This window comes from Cetorhinus maximus, chromosome 16, assembly GCF_964194155.1.
Source record: "Cetorhinus maximus chromosome 16, sCetMax3.hap1.1, whole genome shotgun sequence".
NCBI classification, from domain to species: Eukaryota; Metazoa; Chordata; class Chondrichthyes; order Lamniformes; family Cetorhinidae; genus Cetorhinus; species Cetorhinus maximus.
In genome coordinates this window covers 16,019,231-16,045,755 of record NC_135894.1, presented here as the reverse complement: position 1 = coordinate 16,045,755, position 26,525 = coordinate 16,019,231, and the positions used below count along the sequence as shown (strand labels likewise).

Here is a 26,525-nt window from a genome sequence, read left to right as displayed (position 1 = left end):
TTGCAGTTATTATGCACGTGGTATGGTGAGAAGCGGCTGTGCAAAACTGCACTCATTGCCCTCGGTTACCTACACAATGAGGCCCCTCATGTAACTCCCATCACAGGTAGCAAATTGCTACCTTTCCTTGCCAAACTAAAGGAAAACAAATTTTCAAAGTGCTGCCAGGGCAATCGCTGGAGCACAAGGAGAATCTAGGTAGCTGTGACTGCACCCCAGTGCCTTCTTAATCAGTGGCAGCCTTTAGCCTGGGGAGCCTCTTAGAACACCATCTGCTCCCAGTTCTGTTCAGCTTTGCAGCCTTTTAGTGCACAGGGAGAGGTCTCAACGGAGTATGGATTCTCTCTCGCCTTCCTCTTTGTTCCTTTGACCCATCTTCCTCAGGTTTACAGGACGAGCGATTGCTACTTTCTTGGCATCTGAACCTTGCCGAGCTGTATATGGCGGTAGACAGACTGCCGTGAATTAAAAGTGGTGAATCATCCACAACGTGATGTGAAGCGACTCTTCATATCATGTTTGCTTAACTTTAAGGTGGAGCAGTTCCTTCCTGATGCTACAAACTGTTTATCTATCTGACAAGCTTCCTCAGCTTCATTGATCTGAATCTTTCCTGTCCCATCCCTGTTAAAATTGCAACAGGATTAAATCTTCCAAAACTTTCTACACTGATATCAAGGATGAAACCAAATTGTCCTTTCTTTTCTCTTTGGGTTTACTTTTGGATCACGATTCATTAGAGGAACAATAAGCCTTAATTATTGGAAATAATTATTTTCTGGATGAGATTATAGACCAAGTAATAAAAATGAAACTTGCATTGGCAGAGATCCTTCCCACAGTCTCAGGAACTCCCTTAGTGTTTTTACAGCCAATGAAGTGCTTTTTTGAGGTGTAGTCACTGTAGGGAGACACGGCAGCCACTTGTGCTCAGCAAGATCCCACAAATAGCAAATAGAGTCATAGAGTCATAGAGGTCTACAGCACAGAAAAAGGCCCTTCGGCCCATCGAGTCTGCGCCAGTCAAACAAGTACCTAACTATTCTAATCCCATTTTCCAGCACTAAGCCCATAGCCTTGTATGCCACGGGCATCGCAAGTGCACATCCAAATACTTCTTAAATGTTATGAGGGTTTCTGCCTCTACCACCCTTTCAGATTCAGAGTTCCAGATTCCTACCACACTCAAATGATCAGATCTGTTGTTGGTTGAGGGATAAAAATTGGCTATACCACAAGGAGAACTCCACTGACTTTCTTCAAATACTGCCTTGGGATCTTTTACATCCACCTGAAAGTCTGATGGGACCTCATTGTAATGCCTCATCTGAAAGACAGCATCTCTGACAGTGCAACGCTCCCTCAATGCTGCACTGAACTGCCAGATTGAATTATATGGTCAAGTTTCTGGAGTGTGGCTTGAAGCTACACCAGTCAGAGGGCTGCCACTGAACCAAATCTGAGACTTGAAAAGAAAATGGTTCTCTTTGTTATTGCTATGAAAGTTTGTTAACTTTAGAAACGAGGCTGAACTAAAATAATGCCTTTGCTGCCTGTGTAAAAGGCCAATTTGATAAGAGTAATACCAATTTGATGTAGCGTCCCAACAGCCGGACCAGAAATGTGTGGAATCTCATCGACTCAGCACAGAAGGAGGCCATTCAGCCCATCATGTCTGCACCAGTCAACAAAGATCTGACTACACTAATCCCATTTTCCAACACTTGGCCCATAGCCCTGGAGGCTAAGGCAATGCAAGTGAATATCTAAATACTTCTTAAATGTTACGAGAGTTTCTGGCTTGATCACCCTTTCAGGCAGTGAGTTCCAGACTCCCACCACCCTCTGGGTGAAAATATTTCTCCTTAACTCCCCTCTTATCCTACCTCTTACTTTAAATCTATGCCTCCTGGTTATTGACCCCTCTACTAATTGGAAAAGTGCCTTCCTATCCACCCTATCTTTGCCCCTCATAATTTTATATACCTCTATCAGGTGCCCTCTCAACCTTCCCTGCTCCACCCCAATATCCTCAGTTGCTGCTCCCATCTGATCATCTTTCTACCACTGGATAACTTCAATTGCTGCTGCCACCTGCTATTCTGGAGTGAAGTCTCAGAGCAGACAACAAGTGGCCCCACAGGTTAGTGATGCCTCCTTGCAGGTTCTCCTCCAGTCCATGGTGGAATGAAGTGAAGTCCTGTTTCCCAGTGATGACAGTAGGACGCTCTTCCCTCCTGACCTGAGAACTTTTGGCCAATGTATATTTATACTTTGCATTGGCCACAGCCTGGTCTGAACCTATTCAACCATGAACACCTCCATGCTCGGCTTGTACTCTGGAGACTTCTTCGTGTTGTCATAGCTATGCCCCTGGATACTCCCACAATGACCTAGGAGCTTGAAGCCAACACCCTGCACCATCCTTCAGTCATCTTCGACCTTCTCTCCATTAGCCTCGAAACTCACACCATCACCCTTGACCTGCCCTCTGTTACCCTCGACTCTGAGGGTCTCACCGTTGACCTTCCCTCAATAACCCTGGGCCTCCTCACAATCATGCTTGACCTCCTGACAGTTGACCTCGCCTGTGTAGTCCAGCTTCCTCCCTCTGTCTCCCACGAACCCTCGCAGGTCTGCCATGACCCACCCTCCCTCCCTCGGTCCTGTTGCTTAGCCAGTGCCTGATCTCAATGCACCGAAGCTCCTTTCCCATGCTCCAAAACTCCCCATGAAAGGAAAACAGCTCCTACTCAGTCCAAATCCACCAGGAAGACTACCTCAACTGCTGCATGCCACATTTAACCAGTCGTGAACCCAAAGGAATGTCTTTCTCATTTGCTGCAGAATTAATTACAGAGGTGCAATTTAATCCAGCAAAATGGTGTTTTAATGAGTATGCATGATAAGCTAATACATTACAAATAGCTTCCCGCCATTTGCTGTCAGGAAGCTTGATCCACTGCATCCTTAAAGCCCTGCCTTCATCCCGCCTTCGGGAAGCTGACATTTCACTTCCCACACAACTAAGCGCGCCCATCTGCCTCATCTCCTGCTACCGATTGCAGAGCAAGATTCCTGCCTGGATTAAATAAGCATTAACTGGATGGCTTATTTGTAAAACAAAAACAAAAATACCTGGAAAAACTCAGCAGGTCTGGCAGCATCTGCGGATAGGAGCATCTGCGGATTGGCTTATATGTAAAACTGGCCAAAACAAAAAAAAAAAATCTCCAACAGGCAGTGAGCAAATTTCACCTGGACTATCAAATTGTAAATGAGTTGTGTAAACTCAACATAACTCAGGCACTCGTTCAAACACACTCTCAAAGCATCCAGTATAGCTGGAGCAGTACTCCCATTTACAAAGGCCTAATCAAAACAATGAATCTTAGCAAACTACCCTGAGGGGATCAGCCTGAATTACTGCATTAGGTCTCAGTTTAATATGAGGCATTAGACTACCAAACCACATTCCACTGAAACCTTGTGTAGATTCACCTTTGGGAAGACATTCATCTCAATCCAGTGGTATTGCGACTGAACCTCCATCGTCCTCAGCTAGGCCCCAAGTCGGAGAAGGTAGTAAGTGTCTTAAATTATTGCCTCACAGCATGAAATGTCTGTTGAACTTTAATTTGGAATATTCTGCTTTAAGATTCAATGAGGTAATCTTGCTAAACCTGGTGAGAATCTCCTTACTCCTTAGAAAGATCTGATTCCATCAAATTTTTCCTTCCCTGTCTTTTATTTCTCTTTTTGGCCTGTTACATCTTTCTAGGTCATCGCCTGTAGGGCAGGTGGGCAACCTACTCATGGCCCCCCCCAGGAACTGGCACAAGAATATCCTGTTTGATTTGACCTCACTTCCTGTTTGTTGACCTCTTTCCTTTGCTCGCCAGAGCCGAATTTGAGAGCCCATGGAGAGAGCAATGGCAGACATGAAGTTCCATTCCATCTGTCAATGATCCGTGCCTTGTTTTTCCAACTCCAAAAACTGGCACATTGCTTTCAATCAGAATAATTAAGTCCTTACCACTTACACTGTTGGCAATTGCAGTAATTTTGCAATAAATAAGCAACAGATGGAAATTTGTGGAACAAAGTTTGAGACGCAGGAGGCCTTTTGCCCTTTCAGGCCTGCATTAGCTCTTGTGTCCTAGAGGTGAAAGGGATACTCCTAAACTCTGGCACCCAGTTCTCAAAAAGACCCTGCAGGTAATTCTTTATGTATTTTAGGAGAAAAAAAAAATAGCAGACCTGAATATAAAAGAGGTTCCATGACTTCATACCTGTGTTAAATTAAAGACAGGAATTTCACTCCATCATAGACTTTCACAGCCCTTGAATCCTTCGGTCAGACTTAATATCATTTTGAAACTCATCAGCCTGGACTGTGACCAGTGCCATTTGTGAGTTGCTGAGCTCAGGGGGGAACTATAGCAATGCCAACTGTATTCTTCACATGACCTTCTGCTCCAACCATCCCGTCCAGTTACACAGCCTCTCCCATTCTGATATTTTTATAACTATCAACATCCTGGGGGTTACCATTGACCAGAAACTGAACTAGACTAGCCATATAAATCCTGTGGCTACAAGAACAGGTCAGAGACTAGGAATCCTACGGTGAGTAACTCACTTCCTGACTCCCCAAAGCCTGTCCACCACTTACAAGGCACAAGTCAGGAGTGTGATGGAATACTCTCCACTTGCCTGGATGAGTGCAGCTCCCACAACACTCAAGAAGCTTGACACCATCCAGGACAAAGCAGCCCGCTTGATTGGCACCACATCCACAAACATTCATTCCGTCCACCACCGACACATAGAAGCAGCAGTGTGTACCATCTACAAGATGCACTGCAGGAATTCACCAAGGCTCCTTAGACTGCACCTTCCAAACCCACAACCACTACCATCTAGAAGGACAGAGGCAGCAGATAGATAGGAACACCACAACCTGGAAGTTCCCTCCAAGTCACTCACCATCCTGACTTGGAAATATATCGCCGTTCCTTCACTGTCGCTGGGTCAAAATCCTGGAACCCACTTCCTAACAGCACTGTGGGTGTACCTACACCACATGCACCAAGGCGGCAGCTCACCACCACCTTCTCTAGGCCAAATAGGAATGGGCAACAAATGTTGGCCTAGCCAGCGATGCCCACGCCCCATGAATGAATAAATTTAAAAAACTATTAAACAAAAGTGTTGAAGCAAATGAGAAAACGTTCACGTAATCTACCCTCATCATTTTAACCCTTTAAGACCCAGTAGCAGGGACCAAGAACTTGAGGTCCTGAAAGAGGCTCTTCCAGTCTCTGTGATTGCAGAGAGGAAAGTGCAAAGGTCACAGTTTACTTTATAAATAAACTGACTGAGGCAGGAACCTGGTCTCCTTAGGAAGAATGAGGGCAGCTCAAACACTGTTTGGATGATGCACAGCTTTTTGTCAGTGTATATATTGCCTGCCTGGCTGTACTGAAATCTTAAAATGGCAAGGAATTAGAAAGAATGTACAGCAAAAAAAAAAACAGGCTTCTCAACTTAACTGCTTTATGCTTCACACAAATCTCCTCCTACCCTACTTTATTTTACCATATCAGCATATCCTTCTATTCATTTCTCCTTCATTTATTTGTATCTTAATGCATTTATATCTTTTCTCTCAACTGCCCCTTGTAATAGTCAGTTACTCATTCTAACCACTCTTAGTCAAGAGGTTTCTCCTGAAATCTGTATTGAATTTATTAGTACCTATCTCCCTAGAATTACCCACAAGATGGTTCACCTGTTGACAGCTAGTATTTTGCCTTTTTTTTTTGCTTGGCAAATTTAGGAAAATTACCACTTGCCCTAAATTCTAATGCAGAGGAATAGAAACTTGGTTTGGACCAGGGAATCGGTTGAATAAGGAAAAGCTGCAAGAGGCTATGAGTAATCAGAGAGTGGAGGTGGCAGCAGGAGAGGATTGGGACATGGAAGAATTAAAATTGACTTTATTTGCAATCTGCTCAGTTATTTATCTCTTCTTACCTAATCTGGAAAGTATCTCCTTCTGAAACAAGTAGTTAAATCGAATTTCCTGGTGTGTGAAGTATGAATGCCCCCAGAATCCCTGTATAGACTGCCCCATTTTAGAGAGTGTTTCAAAGCCATTAAGGTAGAAATTTGAGTCTCGTTGCACCTACTTTATGGGCATTAACAAGGCCCAGTTTTGAGGATCAAGTTGTTCTACCCCAAGGATGCCCAAAGGACATCAACCTAGATTTGGGTTGGGGGTATCTTTCAGGCATTGGCAGGCGTTCGGCCTGTTCCATATACTGATAAGGGGCTTAAAGCCTGTTTTCGAATACCTAGGGAGATTGGGTTGCTGAGTGAAGTGCACATCGAGCTTGCATCACTCAGGTGGACCAGGTGCGGATGTGGCCTAGCAAACAACCAGCACCTAGGGGAGAGTATAATGATGGCTTTTAAATTGATGTAGAGCCAGGTGGAGCTGGAGTGCTCCTCCCAACTCCACAGCTCTCTTCATGACAGTTCCTGGCCACAACTAATCTCCTTCCCTCAGAGAAAAGCAAAATACTGCGGATGCTGGAAATCTGAAACAAAAACAAAAATAACTGGAAAAACTCAGCAGGTCTGACAGCATCTGCGGAGAGGGACACAGTTAACGTTTCGAGTCCGTATGACTCTTCAACAGAACTGAAGAAAAATAGAAATGAGGTGAAATCCAGCTCCACCTGTCCCACCCCCCCTTATATTTCACCTCATTTCTTTTTCTCTTCAGTTCTGGTGAAGAGTCATACGGACTCAAAACGTTTACTCTGTCTCCCTCTCCACAGATGCTGTCAGACCTGCTGAGTTTTCCCAGCACTTTCTGTTTTTGTTTCTAATCCCCTTCCCTCGATTGATATGCGGGCCCTGACTGAGAAGGCAGGTAGACACAAATTTGTTTCTTCGGTTATCAAGCTGCCTGTGGAAGCACGACAGTCACTGACAGCTCACCGCAATTATTTAGATAAGGCCTGAGCACCGGTCTCACCTCTGAGTCAGAGGGCTGTGGGTTCAAGTCCCACTCCAGGGGCTTAAGCTCATAATCCAGGCTGACACACAAATTGCTCTGTCAGATGTACCTTATTCCAGTTGAGACATTAAACCCTACCCAGTGCACAGAAAAGATCCCACGAGACTATTTCAAGGGAGTTCTTCCAGTATCCTGGCCACCATTTATCTCTCAACCAAGACCTAAAACAACCTACCCCGAAATTTATCTTGTTGCTCTTTGTGAGATCTTGTTGTGCTGTGTTTCCTACATTACAACAGTGACTACACTTCAAAAGTACTTCGTTGGCTGTAAAGAGCTTTGGGATGTTCTGAGGTTGCAAAGGGTGCTATATAAATGCAAGTTCCTTCTTTCTCTCTTGCTAGGATCCAGGGGCCAGCTGCCTGGGAGAAGAAAGAAGCATGCAGCTACCAAGGGTATTGGCCATCTTTCCAACATGGCGTCCGATGAAGGGTGTCCAACCCAAACATCAACTCATTCTTTCTTCCCATCTTCAGAAAACCAACCAAAATTCAGCATCTGCTCTGAAGGGAGACTGGGAGCTATAAAGATCTGAGGTTATTAAAGTCAATGTCAAAGCCTGAAATGTGCTCCATTAGCTGTAAAGAACTATTAGACATCCTGAACTCATGAAAATGCTAGATAAATGCACATATATTTCAGTAACACATGAAGTGCAGACACTAAAGCAAATTGCACATTAACTGTGGGTTACTTTCAATGCCAGTTATATTCTTAAGATCATAAGAAATAGGTACAGGAGGAGGCCATTTGGCCCTTCAAGCTTCCATTGCCCTTCCATAAGATCATGACTAATATGACTGTGGCCTTAACTCCACTTTCCTGCCTGTCCTCCACAACCCTTGACTCCCTTTTCGATCAAAAATCTGTCTAACTCAGCCTTGAATATATTCAATGATGCAGTATCCACTGCTCACTGGGGAAGAGAATTCCAAAAACTAACAACCCTCTGCAAGACGAAACGCCTCCTCATCTCCATCTTAAATGGGAGACCCCTTATTTTTAAACTGTGCCCCCAGCTCTAGCAAGGGGAAACGTCCTCTTGGTATCATGTTCAATGCTAGTAGTTAATTAAGCCTTGCCATAAAGTTGCCCAGGATTATGGGTGATTAGCAAGGACTAATTGTAATGAGATATGGATTTGTAATTTTAGAAAGCAGTCACAGACCGTGTTTTCGCAATTTCACTGACTCTTCAGAATTCAGCATTTCGTCCACATTCAAAATTTTGTCATGACAAAGGCACATCTTGCCAGTCCAGCCCCGAGCATTATAGATATTGATCTCAAAGCACTTTTTCGGTGGAGACAAAGTTCCATCTTATGAAAGAAAATTCCCAGGCCAGATTTACACCCATTCTCTCCTTTCCTCCAAACACATCCGCAACTACAAATCAGGATTGGCAGCCTTCCAGGATTGTTTAAGAATTAACGATTAATCTTCAGGAAACTGCCATAAGGAACCGGGAGGGAAAAATGCATGGCATCATTAAGGAAAATTGAATATTTTTTTAAAAATTGTTTGAATAATTTTCATTGTTTCTAATAAAGATATTGAAGACGTGAAAAAAAAAGTTTCTTTGACAATGAAAAATCATCCAGTTGGGTTAACAAAGAGTTCCAATTGGTTAGGGAAGGGGGGACACTGGGAAGATGGGCGTGGCAGGTGACCAATGACAGGAGCCCATGGGCAAGCTGTTGGTGACAGGAAGTTGTGATTGAAGCTCCAGGAATTGGTCCAACCAGAGTTGGCAACTCTAGTGCAAATGGCAAAGTAAATATTCAAAGTGTTGCTTCTAACACTTATTTTGTTTGAAGCTCCATGTGTTTCCAATTGAAAGCGATAGGTGGAAATGAGAGATTATTGATAGACTTACGACCAAACATTCTGCTCACTTTCTGACTGCCATGTTTACCCACAAAACAAAGCACCAGCACTGAAGCATTTTAACCCCTGATTTTAACCAGCAGGTAAGATGGGAAAAATGGAGGTTCGAGAGGCCCGATTGTCACATTCCTAACTTATTCCCACAGTTTTAACCAAGAACATTCTGACCCAGGCAGGCAGGGGCCTACTTAATGTGCTAAATCTGAGGCCTGGTGATGCCTATACAGTGCCAAATCTCGCTTGTGAAATCTGCCTCTGTGAAAATAGTGGCAGACATGTAAGTGGACTTTTTAGCTTCCACTACCTTCCCCACCCCCACCAAGGCCAATATTTCAATGAGCAAGTGGTCAATCAAAGAGACAGACCAGCTAGGAAGATGGTGAAGCAGCTCGTTTTGATTCAGTTAAGTGCAACGTGGACAGAATTCTTTCAGAAAATAGAGCTTCAGGATTCATTTTTGAGTGATCTGAGACATGATGTGCTCTGGAGGAACTGGTGACTTTGGACCTGTGGTTCCCAAAGATCTCCAACAGTACGGTTTTCCTTGCCTTGTGTTTGGGTCCGTTGTAGGCTAATTAATAGAGATTGATTGCAATGAATAGTCAGCAGCTCCATTATCGTTATATCATGTGACTACCAGGACAGCAGAGGGTGAACCGGATGGACATTGATTGTTCTTCATCTGACAACTGGTATGTCCCTAACACTGAGCATCATGTTGTGCCTGAGGATCAGCGCCTGGTCTGTGCTGCATTAGCTCGACTTGTTCAGGCCAACATGACTGACGGCAATAATCCGGGTTACAGGATGAAAGAAAATAATCAGCCGAGTTCTCCACTTTCAAATTCCTGTTGGAAAGTCGGATGAATTTAGGATTCATTTGTCAGTGAAGCCACAGCCTCCCCTGGTACATCAGCCTGCCATGTTTGGCTCCCACAGGAAGACCGATGAAGACTTACCGTGTGTGAGGCGTCGAGGGCAGCAGACAGCATGTGGGATTGTAAATGTCAGGAGAAGACAGAGAATTGGAAGCAGCTAAATAACAATAATAAGGAGGAAGACAGCAGAGAGGAAAGAATACTTTCGACATAAAATAAGCCCAATCTAGATAACTGTGCAAAATAATGTCAGAATCCTGTACATGGTAGCAGATCCCTTTATTTTTACCCTTTACAGGTCAGTGCTGTGGAGGTTTTAGACCTTATCCTGATGTGCTGAAGCACTGCTGTTCATCACATCAAAGAAATACAACACAAGGAACCTTGTGTGTCAGACTGGGCACTGATCTGGATGTCAACCAGGAGCCAGAAGGTATCATTAACAGCTGGAGACTTCATCTGTATAATTTCAAACAGTGATTATATGTCAGATTATTGGGCAGTGTTGCCTTTAGGCAATGTAACAATATAGTATGTGATAGCTGTAGTAATTATAGTTTCGATAAACGTAGGACTGTAGCTTTAAGAATAAGCCTGTGTTGTAAGATCACATGATCTGTGTAAAATAATGAGTTAGCAGTGCGAGGAACCTCTAGTGGAGAGTTCTTCTTTCGTTATAGAGTTAGATACACACATGTAGTTGCTGCTGTTGTATTGTAAATAAAGTTAAATGTGCCCACCAAGAAAAGTTGACTGGAATATCAACTCTATAACAAACTGGCGACGAGGATAAATCAGATTCGGTACTGTCCCTTACCCAGCAATTGTGAGTACCTAAGATAATTAAAAAGAGAGGATGATATACTCATCCGAGATGCCACAGTTTTGCAGAATCATTCCTTTTGAACCAGCCTCCATACAGTGATCTCAAAATATAGAATGTCTTGCATTCTACTTTCAAGCCAACAAAATCACAGGAGGAGAAAAGAGGAGAGTGATTCTTCTGAATATTTATGGGTGCAAAAGCTACAGTTTAATGCAAAGCTTGACGGTCCCAGTGCCCCAGATTGGAAGACTGTCAGTGAATTAGTTGACCTTGTTAAGGGACATTTCCAACCCAAGCCCTCAGTCACAATGCAGAGGTTCAGGTTCAATTCACAGAATGGAGCCCCAGGGGAGACCATTGCTACCTACGTGGTGAAATTAAAACAACTAACGGAATACTGTGATTTCGGTGAAACCCTGAATGAGATGCTCAGGGATGGTTTAGTCTGTGGCGTGCAGGAGGATGCTACTCAGTGAAGATTGCTGGCTGAAGTGGATCTTGATTTTAAGAAAGCGTTAGAAACAGCGCTTGCGATAGAAAGCGCTACAAGGGATTCACAAGCGATTCAAGGTGCGCAAAATGGCGCCATTATCCTAGTTGGGCGGGAACAGTCAGCCAGAAGTGGCGTACAAAAACAGGACTCTGTCACAAAGCAGGACACAGCCCCCGCTAACCGAAAACTTAGAGGAAACAGCTTAGCAGCAAAGTCAAAAACTAATTTTTACCAACTTGGAAACAATCACACTCCTAACAATTAGCAATTTAAAAAGGTAGAGTGTTATTTTTGTCACAGAAGTAGACACATATTGAAACATTACAAAGCAAGATTTAAACAAGCTTCCAGACAACAATCAAAGTCCAATGAAGTATACAGTTTGGAAGGACCAGAAACAGCCAATTCTGACCTTTATTCATTTTTCAACATGAAAGTTGGGAAGACTTTTATCGTCACAGTGCAAGTGAATGGTAAACCATTAAAAATGGATTCACAGAAAAGGAACACTGGGCTAATCTAGAGGAAGTCCTGAATCGATTTTTAGAAGCAGGAGTGCTCCTAAAGAAGGAAAAATGCTCTTTTCAGGCAAATGAAGTAATTCATTTGGCCACCGGGTAGATGCCCAAGGGTTACACCCAGTTGAAGAGGAGGTTAAAGCAATCAGAGAGGCACCTGCACCTAAGAACGTCTCTGAACTTAAAATCATTTTTAGAGATGGTAAATTATTATGGCCGATTTCTACCAAATTTATCAACAGTTCTGTCCCTCTACATTCACTGCTAAAGGAAAACCAGCGTTGGGTTTGGGAGTCACCCCACAAAGAAGCTTTATTGAAAGTAGAACAGCTCTTGCACTCTTCAAATTTGTTAGTGCATTATGACCCGACAAAGGAATTGGTGCTAACCCTGCGATGTGTCCCCCTATGGAGCGGGAGCAATACTATCGCACAAGACGGACGACGGTACAGAGAGGCCGATAGGCTATGTATCCAGGACACTTACCACAGCTGAAAAAGGATATTCTCAGATGGAAAAGGAAGATCTGTCGATTATTTTTGGTGTAAAAAAATTCCACCAATACATGCATGGGCAATATTTCACGATAGTATCAGACCACAAACGACTTTTGGGTCTGTTTAGCGAGGAAAAGGCTACACCTCCCATAGCTTCTGCACAAATTCAAAGGTGGGCCCTAACTTTGGCGATATAGGAATACACCTTTGTACATAGACCAGGGATTCATATAGCAAATGCCGATCCCTAAGTCACCTCCCTTTGCAAGAGAAAAATGACCATGTCCCAATTACCCAAGAGCTCGTATTAGTGATGAATTTCCTGGATTTCTCACCAGTCTGTGCCAGGCACATAAGAAACTGGGGGAATCGTGATCCAGTCCTGTCTCGAGTGAGAGACCAAGTGTTACATGGTTGGTCCCAGGAACCAGTCTCTGATGAATTGAAGCCATTTTTCAACCGAAGACACGAGATGAAGAGTCAAGATGGTATTCTATTATGGGTTGTGCGAGTAGTAGTTCCTTCACTAGGAAGGGAACCACTCTTAGTCGAGCTACACAGTGTGATCTCCCGAATGAAGACGATAGAGCAGAGTTAACTTTGGTGGCTGGGGAAGGCGCTATTGAAAAGGCGGTAAAACACTGTGTGCAATGTGACAGCTACAAAGGTCGCCGATGGAAGTCCCATTCCACCGGGTGGCCTGGTGACCCTGGGTGAGATTGCACATCCGTTCTTTCCTTGGAACCATGTTTCTATTGATTATAGATGCTCATTCCAAGTGGTTAGATGTTCATGAGGTAGAGTCGCCAACGATAGAAAAACTAAGGCAAAGCTTCACCACCCATGGATTGCCAAAGGTAATCGTCTCAGATAATAGTACTGTGTTTATGAGTGATGAGTTTTAATGATTTATCAGCCTTAATGGTATCACCCACATGAAGACTGCACCGTACCATCCATCATCCAACGGACTGGCGGAAAGAGCAGTACGAACTTTTAAGGCGGGAATGAAAAAGTTAACAGGTGAATCGTTGGAAACTAGACTTGCTTGTTTCCTATTTCACTACAGAACAACCCCCCCACACTACGACAGGAGCAACACCTGCAAAATTACTGATGAGGCGCCGTCTTTGAACAAGACCAAGCATGAGACTTCCCAATTTGGTGGGGAAGGTGGAGGAAAGTCAAGGGAACCAAAAAACGACACATGATTTGCAAAGTCGTGAGTGCCAAGTTACTGTTGGAGAAGCAGTATATGTAAGGAACTTCGGTAGAGGACTGAAGTGGTTACCTGGTAAAGTAAGCTGTGTGACAGGACCATTGTCATACCGTGTGGAAGTGGAGGGCCGGATCACCCATAAGCATGCGGGCCATTTAACAAGAAGGGAGATACCCCAACAAAATGACGTTCCACCTGTAACCATTGCTGAACCTGTGGTTCCTGTTGAAGTTTCTCAACCAGGGATAGACATGCCCGATGTCTCTGTCGGAGTGGAAGACGCTGAACTGCCTGTGCCTAATGAGGTACCTGATGTTGAATGTGGTTCCTGCCAAAGAATCTGAAGTTGTGGAGCTGCGATGTTCCACACGGATCAGGAAACCACCTGAAAGACTAAACTTGTAGTTTCATGACTTGTGTAAATATTGTGATGTCATGAGATAAATATCCATGTAAATACAAAATGTACAGAAAAGTTAAAGGGGGAGGAATGTAGTAATTATAGTTTTGATAAACGTAGGACTGTAGCTTTAAGAAGAATCCTGTGTTGTAAGATCACAAGATCTGTGTAAACCAATGAGTTAGCAGCATGGGGAACTTCTACAGGAGCGTTCTTCTTTAGTTATAGAGTTTGATGCACACGTGTAGTTGCTGCTGCTGCCTTGTAAAAAAAGTTAAATGTGTCCACTAAGAAAAGTTGCCTGGAAAATCAATTCTATAACATAGCAATGCCTGTGTGCCTGTCAGTGAGAGTCATTTTGTCCTTCATAGTTTGGACAAAGGACAGGCAGAAGTAATAGCTCATCAAGATAGTACCTGCTTGGTTTCCCTTCCCACTGATGTTTACAATTTCTTCCAAGGTCTCAATAATTCCAAATGATTCCAGCTGAAAAGTATTTCATTTCTGGAGAGAGAATCCAGTGGGTCTCATTGTTGTCCTGCACCAGTAAGTAACCCAAGAATGTTTTGTATAGGATTTACATCATCGCTTTGCACTTCTTGTGAATGAAGAACAAATGGTTTAGCATGGAGACAAAGACTTGCATTTACACAGTGCTTTTCACAACCTCAGGATGCCTCAAACCACTTTACAGCCAGTTAAGTACTTCTGAAGGGTATTCACTGGTGCATTGCAGGAAAAGTGGCAGCTAATTTGTGCCCAGCAAGCTCTCACAAATAGCAAAGAAACAATGAGCAGATTATCTGTTTTAGTGATGCTTTGAGGTATAAATATTAACAAACACGTTTTGCCAAGAAAATGCGCCTTCAACAGACCTGACCAGCCTAGATTGGAAGAATTTTCTTTTCAATAATTGCCAACAAAAATTTTTTAAAAGTCCCAGTGACAGGTTTTTTTCAGAATGGACATTGTTATGTACTGTCAAATGGCAGAAAGTTCTCTGTGCTCACATCAGTCACTTCATTCACCGTCCAGCCACATTGCAGCACCCTGGTTGAGCATGTCAAACTCAGCCCCATCACCACACAAAGCCGCCTCAAAGGCACGAACAAACCCGTGAAATCCAAATTTCACGCACCAGCCTCCAGTAGCTTCGAAGCATGCTCTCTCTGTCTGAAGAAATAGCCCTGATGCTTTGTTCAGGCCCTGCACTGTAAATAAATGATGCTCTTTGATCGTCGAGGGCAAGGGAGGCAGTTGGCTGAATTAAAGCATAGATTTCATCCAGTGTGCATTGGCTAGAAATGTCACTTTGTCAATAGGTCAAAACCTGAGGCTGCAGCCTAATGGAGTATCAAAGTTGGTCTGTGCAGTTGAATAGTCCCATTTACACAGACAAGATAATGTAGTCAGATACATTTTCATTCAGATAACATTCCTCTTTGCTAGATTTTTTTTGTGTACTTGTATGGGTCTGTGCAGACTATGTCTATGTCCATGTGTGTGTATATAAAGTGGGGACAGTGGAAGTTCTTTGTGCATTTTCCAGTTTTGACTCATGCAAATCTCCATAAGTTTTTTAAATTCATTCACGGGATGTGAGCTTCACTGACTGGGCCAGTATGTATTGCCCTTCCCTTGATGCCCTTGAGAAGGTGGTGGTGTGCTGCCTTCTTGAACCGCTGCAGTCCATATGGTGTAGGTACACACACCGTGCTGTTAGGGAGGGAGTTCCAGGATTTTGTCCCAGCGACAATGAAGGAACGGCGATATATTTCCAAATCAGGATGGTGAGTGACTTCGAGGGGAACTTCCAGCTAGTGGTTTTCCCATCTATCTGTTGCTCTTGTCCTTCTACATGGTAGTGGTCATGGGTTTGGAAGGTGCTGTCTAAGGAGCCTTGGTGAACCCCTGCAGTGCATCTTGTAGATGGTACACACTGTTGCTACTGTGCGTTGGTGGTTGATGCCAATCAAGCAGGCTGCTTTGTCCTGGACAGTGCCAAACTTCTTGAGTGTTGTTGGAGCTGCACTCATCCAGGCAAGTGGAGAGTATTCCATCACACTCTTGACTTGTGCCTTGTAGATGGTGGGCAGGCTTTGGGGAGTCAGGAGGTGAGTTACTCGCCGCAGGATTCCTAGCCTTGGACCTGCTCTTGTAGCCACAGTATTTTTATGGCTAGTCCAGCTCAGTTTCTGGTCAATGGTAACCCCCAGGATGTTGATAGTGGGAGATTCAGTGATGGTAATGCCATTGAACATCAAGGAGTGATGGTTAAGTTCTCTCTTGTTGGAGATGGTCATTGACTGGCACTTGTGTGGCACAAATGTTACTTGCCACTTGTCAGCCTAAACCTGGATATTGCCCAGGTCTTGCTGCATTTGGACATGGACTGCTTCAGTATCTGAGGAGTCGCAAATGGTGCTGAACATTGTGCAGTCATCAGCGAACCACCAGTGAACATTCCTACTTCTGACCTTATGATGGAAGGAAGGCCATTGATGAGGCAGCTGAAGATGGTTGGGCCGAGGACACTACCCTGAGGAACTCCTGCAGTGATGTCCTGGAGCTGAGATGACTGCCCTCCAACAACCACAATGATCTTCCTTTGTGCTAGGTTTGACTGTAACCAGCGGAGAATTTTCCCCCTGATTCCCATTGACTCCAGTTTTGCTGGGGCTCCTTGATGCCACACTTGGTCAAATGTGGCGTTGATGTCAAGGGCAGTCACTCTCACCTCACCTCTGGAGTTCAGCTCCTTTGTCCGTGTTTGAATCAAGGCTGTAATGAGGTCAGGAGCTGAGGGGCCCTGGCGGAACATAAACTGGGTGTCAGTAAGCAGGCTATTGTTAAGCAGGTGCCGCTTGATAGCACTGTTGATGACCCCTTCCATTACTTCATTGATGATCGAGAGTAGACCGTTGGCTGGGTTGGACTTGCCCTGCTTTTTGTGTACAGGACATACCTCAGCAATTTTCCACATTGCTGCATAGATGCCAGTGTTGTAGCTGTACTGGAACAGCTTGGCTAGGGACGCGGCAAGTCCTGGAGCACGAGTCTTCAGTACTATTGCCGGAATATTGTCAGGGTCCACAGCCATTGCACTATCCAGTGCCTTCAGCCATTTCTTAATATCACATCAAGTGAATTGAATTGGCTGAAGACTGGCATCTGTGATGCTGGGGATCTACGGAGGAGGTGAGATGGATCATCGACTCGGCACTTCTGGCTGAAGATTGTAGCAAATGCTTCAGCCTTATCTTTTGCACTGATGTGCTGGGCTCCCCCATCATTGAGGATGGAGATATTTATGGAGCCTCCTCCTCCAGTGAGTTGTTTAATTGTCCACTACCATTTACAACTGGATGTGGCAGGACTGCAGAGCTTGGATCTGATCCGTTGGTTGTGGGGTCGCTTAGCTCTGTCTATCATTTGCTGCTTATGCTGTTTGGCACGCAAGTAGTCCTGTGTTATAGCTTCACCAGGTTGACACCTCATTTTTAGGTATACCTAGTACTGCTCCTGGCATACCCTCCTGCACTCTTCATTGAACCAGGGTTGATCCCCTGGTTTGATGGTAATGGTAGAGTGGGGGATATGCTGGGCCATGAGGTTACAAATTGTGTTTGAGTACAATTCTGCTGCTGCTGATGCCCACAGCACCTCATGGATGCCCAGTCTTGAGTTGCTAGATCTGTTCGAAATCTATCCAATTTAGCACGGTCGTAGTGACACACTACGTGATGGAGGGTGCCCTCAATGTGAAGGCGGGACTTCGTCTCCACAATGGCTGTGTGGTGGTCACTCCTACCGATACTGTCATGGACAGATGCATCTGTGGCAGGCAGGTCGGTGAGGATGAGGTCAAGTATGTTTTTCCTTCTTGTTGGTTCCCTCACCACCTGCCACAGACCCAGTCTAGCAGCTATGTCCTTTAGGACTCGGCCAGCTCGGTCAGTAGTGGTGCTATTGAGCCACTCTTGGTGATGGGCATTGAAGTTCCCCACCCAGGGTACATTCTGTGCCCTTGCCACCTTCAGTGCTTCCTCCAAGTCATGTTCAACATGGAGGAGCACTGATTCATCAGCTGAGGGAGGGCGGTAAGTGGTAATCAGCAGGAAGTTTCCTTGCCCATGTTTGACCTGATGTCATGAGACTTCATGGGTCCAGAGTTGATGTTGAGGACTCCCAGGTCAACTCCCTCCCGACTGTATACCACTGTGCCACCACCTCTGCTGGGTCTGTCCTGCCAGTGGGACAGGACATACCCAGGGATGGTGATGGTGGAGTCTGGGACATTATCTGTGAGGTATGATTCCGTGAGGATGACTATGTCAGGCTGTTGCTTGACTAGTCTGTGAGACAGCTCTCCCAATTTTGGCACTAGCCCCCAGATGTTAGTAAGGAGGACTTTACAGGGTCGACGGGGCTGAGAAGGTCCATTGATACCAATATTGTTATCCCCTGGGAATGTCCAAATTGTGGTCACTGATACCTGTCCATCAGAATTCAAGCAGCTCAAGTCCTACTTGTGTTTATATTTGTTCACCAGTTTTTCCTGCTTGAATCTGGTGGACGTGGGGAGTTGGAAGGATTTGGTTTAAATGCAATCGTCTCATCGGTGGAAAAATCCAAAATCGGAACATTAAGGTTTATTGATATTGGCATCTTGAGAAGAAGAGGAAAGTGGGTGGGTGTGAGCCTTCCCTCAATGGTCCCAATCCTACTCCCAATGTAGAAAGTTAAGTTTCAGACTCCATTCCAGAGAATCGAACAAATAATCCCCTACACTCCCACAAGATCTTGTGGTTGCTTCAGAATTCCTTGAATTTCAAAGGTTGATTCCGTGAGTTTTGTAGAATATGTGCATATGCTACATTATAGCTCGATTTATTCATTTTTTTAACCTGAAAGCTACTGGACTGGATAAACGTAAGTTATTTTATAACCATATGGTCATTGGATGAGTTTTCTCTTCACTGGCCCAGAAAGGCTTTCCAGTTCAATTGCTAAATTAAGTTTTAATGATCAACAAAGCTTGTTTTGTTTTGAGTTATTGCTTCAATACACAATATTAAAGCCAGTCCTGCCGGCTGAAACTGTCAACAAGCTATTCAAAATCTCTGCTGCTCTAGTGTAAAAGCAGCCAAAAGGCATTGTTATTTATTACTTGGATTTAATAAATTAAAGGCAGCCAGCTGTACAGATTGGGAAATCATGACACCATTCATGATTTTCCATTTACTAATTTAAAAAAAAAATCTGTATAACCGTCTGTTAGGAAGAGTATTGAAAGTATATGGAATAGTTTTGGCAAAACAATTATCACAAACACCTCATTGGTATTACTCACTCTCGCCTCAGAGTCAGAAGGTTGTGGCTTCAAGCCCCAGTCCAAAGATTTGAGCACAATCAAGTCTGACACTCCAGTGCCATGCTGAAGGAATGCCACACAATCAAAAGTGCTATTTGTTCATGGGCTAGGTCAGCATTCATTGCCCATCACTAATTAGCCTTGTTCAGAGGGGATTTAAGAGTCAATTGCATTGCTGTGGGTCCAGAGTCACATGTTGGCCAGACCTGGTAAAGACAACAGATTCCCTTCCCTACAGGACATTAGTGAACCAGATGGGTTGTTACAACAATCACCAATACTTTTAATGCCAGATTTTTATTGGACTCAAATTTCACCATCTGCCATGGCAGGATTTGAACCCAGGCTCCCAGAGCAATAGCCTGGGTCTTTAGAGCACTAGTCCCAGTAACAACACCATGCTACTGCTGCAGATGAGATACTACATTGCCCTCTCTGGTGGATGTAAAAGATCCCATGGTACTATTTGCAGTGAAACCAGGGAGCTCTCTCTGGGTGTCCTGCCCAATATATCTCCCTCAACCAATATCACTACAACAGATTATGTGGTCACTTATTTCATTGCTGTTAGTGGGGGCTTGCCTGCACAAATGTGTTGATGCTTTCTCTACATTACAACAGAGACTACACTTTAAAAGTACTTCATTGGCTTTTAAGCACTTTGGGACATCATAAGGTTGTAAAACACACTCTATGAATGCAAGTTTTTTTCTTTCTAAAGGGAAGGTATCATACATCAAAAAACTATATCACACCACTGTAAAAGTCATATTTCTAGCTTTGCAGGTGTTGAGAGCCCATGGGCTGAATTTTTAGGTCAACTGCCGATAGTAATTTATTTTTTGTTTGTAATATAATTGTGCCCTGAACCCAACTCAGCCAGCTTCCCTCCCTGCTGCCTGCCTGTAAGATCCCTGCTTGGGAAAAAGGAAGTTATTAAATGGGAGATGGTGGCCACATGGGGTGGTGGTATTTCAAAATGATAGGCCTGGGGAAACATCCAACAATTAACATTCTTCTTGGGATTTTTAAATCTTAAAGTCTACCGTCACCGAGTTGTTTGTGGTGAAAAGTGTGTCAGCGAATATGCCACAACCAGCATATTAAAATGACACCACTGAACGGCTTCACCGTGCCTTGGATCTGCGGGTTGGTGGTTCTGTGCTAATAGCTCCTGTTTCGGCAGAAGCTGAGCATAGGTGTCTTCTTACTGGTGCCTGGAAAATGTCCAGTGACCCCGATTCCTGACAGGTAACAGCCACTTATTGCTCATGCCCACTATTTAGTATAAGTAGAATGCTATCGTCCGTTCCCACCTTGCTACCTGTTTCTCTCTAGTTTCATGTGACTGAGTGACCAGTGTTCAAAATAATAAGCAATTGATTTTTGTTTTAACTGAGGATCTTGGGCCAAGGTCCAAGGTTGCAAAGAGCAGTTAGAGAGAGGGAGAGTCATTAGTCTTTTCCAAGGCCCTTTAAGCTTCATTATCTCCCCCTGCATTATCTATAGATCACGATGTTGTTCCGTTCCATACACTGCACCATATAATATTCAATATTCTAATTGGTGAAATGATGGTTTGTTCTCCATCCTGATCCTGCTAAGCACATACATGGAATAAACCATTTTACATCATTAAGATTAAGAAGATTTCATCGTTAAGGGAAATTCATTAGAGTCCTCAAGCAAATACCTCCAGGGTCTCATCCAAATTCAGATGGCTGTGACAGCTCTGTGGCTCTGGTACTGTACAAGAGAACCAGGGGTAACAAATCTCACATTGACAAATTGTGAAAATGAATTCATTAATTCTGATCATTTATGGGCTCGCACCAGATAATTATATCTGACAACTAGGGATGAGGAATAAATACTGCTTTACCAATCATGCTCACATCCCAAGCGTAAATAAAACCCCAAAGAAAAATTCTAAGCCCCTTCCTGACTTCTGGAAGGCAAGCTCCAAACTATCAACTTTCCAACACGTAATATTTCCCTGGGCCATCAGTAGGTTCTGTTGGTTCCATCTGTGTCCTGTTAATTCTTTCTGTGTATTTAAATCACGTTGGTCTCTGCTCAAGTGCCATCGCTTTCCTGCTCAGGACTCACACAACCAGAAGATAACCTTGCCAGGCTTCAGGGAGACATGGTAACCATGGGCCCTTCCAACCACCGGACTTGCTGGAACTCTGCTAATTTACTTTTAGGAGGCTGTTGGCTGCAGACTGGCACATCTGGGCACTGTTAGAGGGAAATCAAAAGGGAGTTCTTCACCACCTTCTAAGGGCAATCTCAGTATGAAAAATAAACAGCGTCCTTTTACCATAGAAGGGGGAGTCAAAAGTGCTATGTTTAGTGATTAATAAGATTTTGTATCAGCACCATCAGGAAATGGCAGGAAATAATGAAACAAGACAACTTTTTCCATAATTAAAAACAGAAAATGCTGGAATAACTGGGCAACTCTGGCAGCATCTGTGGAGAGAGAAACAGAGTTAATGTTTCGAGTCCGTATGACTCTTCTTCAGAGACTCGAAATGCTCACTTCGTTTCTCTCTCCACAGATGCTGTCAGGCCTGTTGAGTTTTTCCAGCATTTTCTGTTTTTATTTCAGGTTTCCAGCATCCGCGGTGTTTTTTTTAATCAAAATGTTCCACTTTGCCTGGAATATACAATTGATTCAGTCAAGCTATAGACTCAGTATTTCATCAAAGGTCTTTACATGGATGGGTTCTATATTTAATTTGATCGATCATTATCAGACAGGCTACAGAATTCAGACAAGCCAATACTGGACAGTGCCTAACATTCGTGAGCTCAGATACTGGACAGTGTTAACCCTCGGGAATTCAGAACTGGGCAGTGCTAACACTTGTGAGTTCAGATACTGGACAGTGCTAACCCTCGTGAGTTCAGATAGTGGACAGTGCTAACCCTCGTGAGTTCAGATAGTGGACAGTGTTCATACTCATGAGTTCAGATGCTGAACAGTGTTTACACTCATGAGTTCAGATACTGGACAGTGCTAACACTCATGAGTTCAGATACTGGGCAGTGTTAACACTCGTGAGCTCAGATACTGGACAGTGCTAACACTCTTGAGTTCAGATACTGGATAATGCTAACATTTGTGAGCTCAGATACTAGATAGTGCTAACACTCGTGGGCTCAGATACTGGATAGTGCTAACATTCGTAAGCTCAGATACTGGACAGTGTTAACACTCGTGAGTTCAGATACTGGACCGTGTTAACACTAATGAATTCAGATACTGGACAGTGTTAACACTCTTGAATTCAGATACTGGGCAGTGCTAACCCTCGTGAATTCAGAACTGGGCAGTGCTAACACTCGTGAGTTCAGATACTGGGCAATGCTAACACTTGTGAGTTCAGTTGCTGGACAGTGTTAACACTCGTGAGTTCAGATACTGGGCAGTGTTAACACTTGTGAGTTCAGTTACTGGACAGTGTTAACACTCGTGAATTCAGATACTGGGCAGTGTTAACACTTGTGAGTTCAGATACTGGACAGTGTTAATACTTGTGAGTTCAGATACTGGATAATGCTAACACTTGTGAGCTCAGATATTGGATAGTGCTAACATTCGTGAGCTCAGATACTGGACAGTGCTAACATTCGTGAGCTCAGATATTGGATAGTGCTTACATTCATGGGCTCAGATACTGGATAGTGCTAACATTCGTGAGCTCAGATACTGGGTAGTGCTAACACTCGTGAGCTCAGATATTGGATAGTGCTAACATTCGTGAGCTCAGATATTGGATAGTGCTAACACTCATGGGCTCAGATACTGGATAGTGCTAACATTCGTGAGCTCAGATACTGGGTAGTGCTAACACTCGTGAGCTCAGATACTGGATAGTGCTAACATTCGTGAGCTCAGATACTGGGTAGCGCTAACACTCGTGAGCTCAGATATTGGATAGTGCTAACATTCGTGAGCTCAGATATTGGATAGTGCTAACATTCGTGAGCTCAGGTATTGGATAGTGCTAACATTCGTGAGCTCAGATATTGGATAGTGCTAACATTCGTGAGCTCAGATATTGGATAGTGCTAACACTCATGGGCTCAGAAACTAGATAGTGCTAACATTCGTGAGTTCAGATACTAGACAGTGTTAACACTCATGAATTCGGATACTGGACAGTGTTAACCCTCGTGAATTCAGAACTGGGCAGTGCTAACGCTTGTGAGTTCAGATACTGGACAGTGTTAACCCTCGTGAGTTCAGATATTGGACAGTGCTAACCCTCGTGAGTTCAGATAGAGGACAGTGTTCATACTCGTGAGTTCAGATACTGAACAATGTTTACACTCATGAGTTCAGATACTGGACAATACTAACACTCGTGAGTTCAGATACTGGACAGTGTTAACACTTGTGAGTTCAGTTACTGGGCAGTGTTAACTCTAATGAGATCAGATACTGGGCAGTGTCAACAATCGTGAGTTCAGATAGTGGACAGTGTTAACACTCGTGAGTTCAGATACTGGGCAGTGTTAACACTCGTGAGTTCAGATACTGGACAGTGTTAACACTCGTGAGTTCAGATACTGGGCAATGTTAATACTCGGGAGTTCAGATACTGGGCAATGTTAATACTCGGGAGTTCAGATACTGAGCAGTGTTAACACTCGTGAGTTCAGATACTGGACAGTGTTAACACTCGTGAGTTCAGATACTGGGCAGTGTCAACACTCGTGAGTTCAGATACTGGGCAGTGTTAACACTCGTGAGTTCAGATACTGGGCAATGTTAATACTCGGGAGTTCAGATACTGAGCAGTGTTAACACTCGTGAGTTCAGATACTGGACAGTGTTAACACCCGTAAGTTCAGGTACTGGGCAGTGTTAATACTCGTGAGTTCAGGTACTGGGCAGTGTTAATACTCGTGAGTTCAGGTACTGGGCAGTGTTATTACTCGTGAGTTCAGATACTGGGCAGTGCTAACACTCGTGAGTTCAGTACTGGACAGTGTTAACACTCGTGAGTTCAGATACTGGGCAGTGTTAACACTCGTGAGTTCAGATAACATACCGTGCTAACACTCGTGAGTTTTGATAACAAGCAGCACCAACACCTCCTAGTTCAGATAACACCCAGCACTAAAATCCTGAGTTCAGACAATATGGGGTGAATTTTCCAGTTGGCGGGCAGTCTGTTCGGGAGTGGGCACGGGTGGGCACGGAGCCAATCGCCACCCGTGATCGGCTGCGCGTCGTCATTTTACATGGGCTGCCTAGTTAAGGCTGGCCCAGTGTAATGCTTGGCCGGTAGCGCTCAGCGCTACCTGTGCAGGTGGGGTAGGTGTAGAGTCAGGGCCTGGGCTGTTTCGCGCATGGGCGCAAAAAAGCACAGCAACTGCCCCTGAGGCACGGAGCTGCCTCAGCAAGAGTAAGTTGAGAATAAAACTTTTTCCAAATAAAGTAAAAAATTTATAAACATGTGACAGTGTCACATGAGCTGCGACATGCTTGTGAAGTTTGCAAAATGTATTTAATTATTTTATGAAACCTTCAGGAAACCTCATCCTGCCTGTGGATGAAAAACGGGAAGGCCACTTGGGCTCTTCACCTGCCCACCAACCTGGAGGTTGGACAGGCAGCGATGTTAATAAGGTAAAATACCCTTTTAATGGCCTTAATAGACCCTTGGCTGTTCGGCAGGTGCGCAGTCACCTCTGGCACGTGCCCGCCGAACGCAACATCAAAATGACATGTGATGACATCGGGGTGCAGGCCCGACATCATCACGCATCGGCCTGTCGGGCCCGCCACCACACACCGACGGCAATATTCTGCCCTATAAAGTGCTAACACTTTCCCAGCGCTGAAATTGGAGGTGGTAATGTGCAACATTTACAGTCGGGAAGTCAACGCTGCACAAGTGGGCAAGGGTCAATCGTAGGTCTATCAAAAACCTAAAGTACCCACGCCATCACTAATGGCCAGTTCCTGCTCCCTCTGGGATTTTACCCTTGATGGGAGAGGCCACGTCAGATTACCAGGCTGCCAGGTAAAACCTGGTCAGCATTGGTGCCAGGCTTGGGGATGCCTTCTTACTGGGTACTCCATGTCCATTGGAGACACCCCATTCCTCCCCCTCCCCATAAAGGTGTGACCCCCCTCCTCATATTCCTCTCTGCTTTGCACTTCCCAATCATGCCATTCACCACCCTTGCCAGGGCATGCCAGTCTGGCTCCTGTGACATCCAGGCACACCTTACATCCCAGCTCCAACACTGAACAGATTCCCCTCGGACTGGCTGAAATCCCAACAGTGACCAATATTCTCAGTGGCGCTGCAGGTACATGAGAGCTGCGAGCCCTCCAACTGACCGGCAGCTCTCTGAGGCAGCACGTCCTCTTGGTGAGGGGTGGACGTCTCACCTCAAGCCAATTAAAGTGCCGCCAAGCATTTAATGGCTGTGGTGTGAGCCAGCCAAGCAGAGGCCCGCTTGCCCCGGGCTTTTAGGCTGTGTGGGTTGGGGCGGGGGGGGGGGGGCTGCGTGGGGAGGGTGGCAGACACCCCGCTCCCAGCATTAAATTCAGCTCAAAGAGTCTTGGCTTTACATTGGTGAAGGGAGGCGGAGTCTCGTGAGGACAGATGGGTCAGGTGACCAGGTGACCAATGGGGGAAGCCTGCCAGTTTGGGCCAGTTGGAGGCAGCAAGTGAAACTTCCAGGGTAACATCCAACTACAACTGGCAACCGTGTGTGGAAATGAAGGAGAATAGTGGGACTCTAATACAACTTGCCTTCTGTTTGGTGAGGTGGCTTTGCCATTGTCTTGGGTTTTGTGGGCGGTTGTCGGGACAGTTGATTGGAAGCTACTAATGCTCAGGAGTGACTGTTTTGTATCTTCACACATCCTTGTTTTCCCTTTGGGATGGGGTCGGATTTACAACGAAACACACCAGGGCCTTGGCACAGGACCCCCCATACGACAGGGGGGGTCCACAAAATGATGAGCGAGTGCTGAACTGTTGGAAGTGCCGTCTTCCGGCTGAGATGTCGAACTGTCTGCTCGGCTGTGTCCAAAATAACCTCCTGGCGGTTTCCCCTCTGCGTCCACTGTAGACGTGGGGGGGGATAGTTCCCTTGTCTCGAGAGCTCGACATGTGCACGGTCCCCGGCTCCACAGCAGCAGCACGGGCACTGGCTGGATCAACACAGGGAGAACTCAGCACCGGGCAGATTGGGGGCAGCCAGCTGGGCAGGCCTTTCATGCCGTGTTAATGCTGAGCCGGGAAAGCTTTACCCTCACACGCACGAAAGCTGTCTGTGGGGGCAGGGGGCTGGGATCCAGGCAGTGTC

The 26,525-nt window shown here is 44.9% G+C and overlaps 1 protein-coding gene across 3 annotated transcripts in view; it reads right to left on the bottom strand.

The window, feature by feature from the left end:
- The window catches only part of LOC144691377 (E3 ubiquitin-protein ligase Midline-1), a 372,887-nt gene that overhangs the window by 155,765 nt on the left and 190,597 nt on the right, over positions 1-26,525 (bottom strand). The window contains exon 1 of one of the 3 annotated variants that reach the window (XM_078559417.1): positions 9,936-9,957. The exons of the other annotated variants lie outside the window; for them this stretch is intronic. The gene's annotated coding sequence lies outside the window, so the exon portion shown is untranslated. Of the gene's footprint in view, positions 1-9,935; positions 9,958-26,525 lie in introns of those variants that run through there. 3 annotated transcript variants of the gene reach the window in all.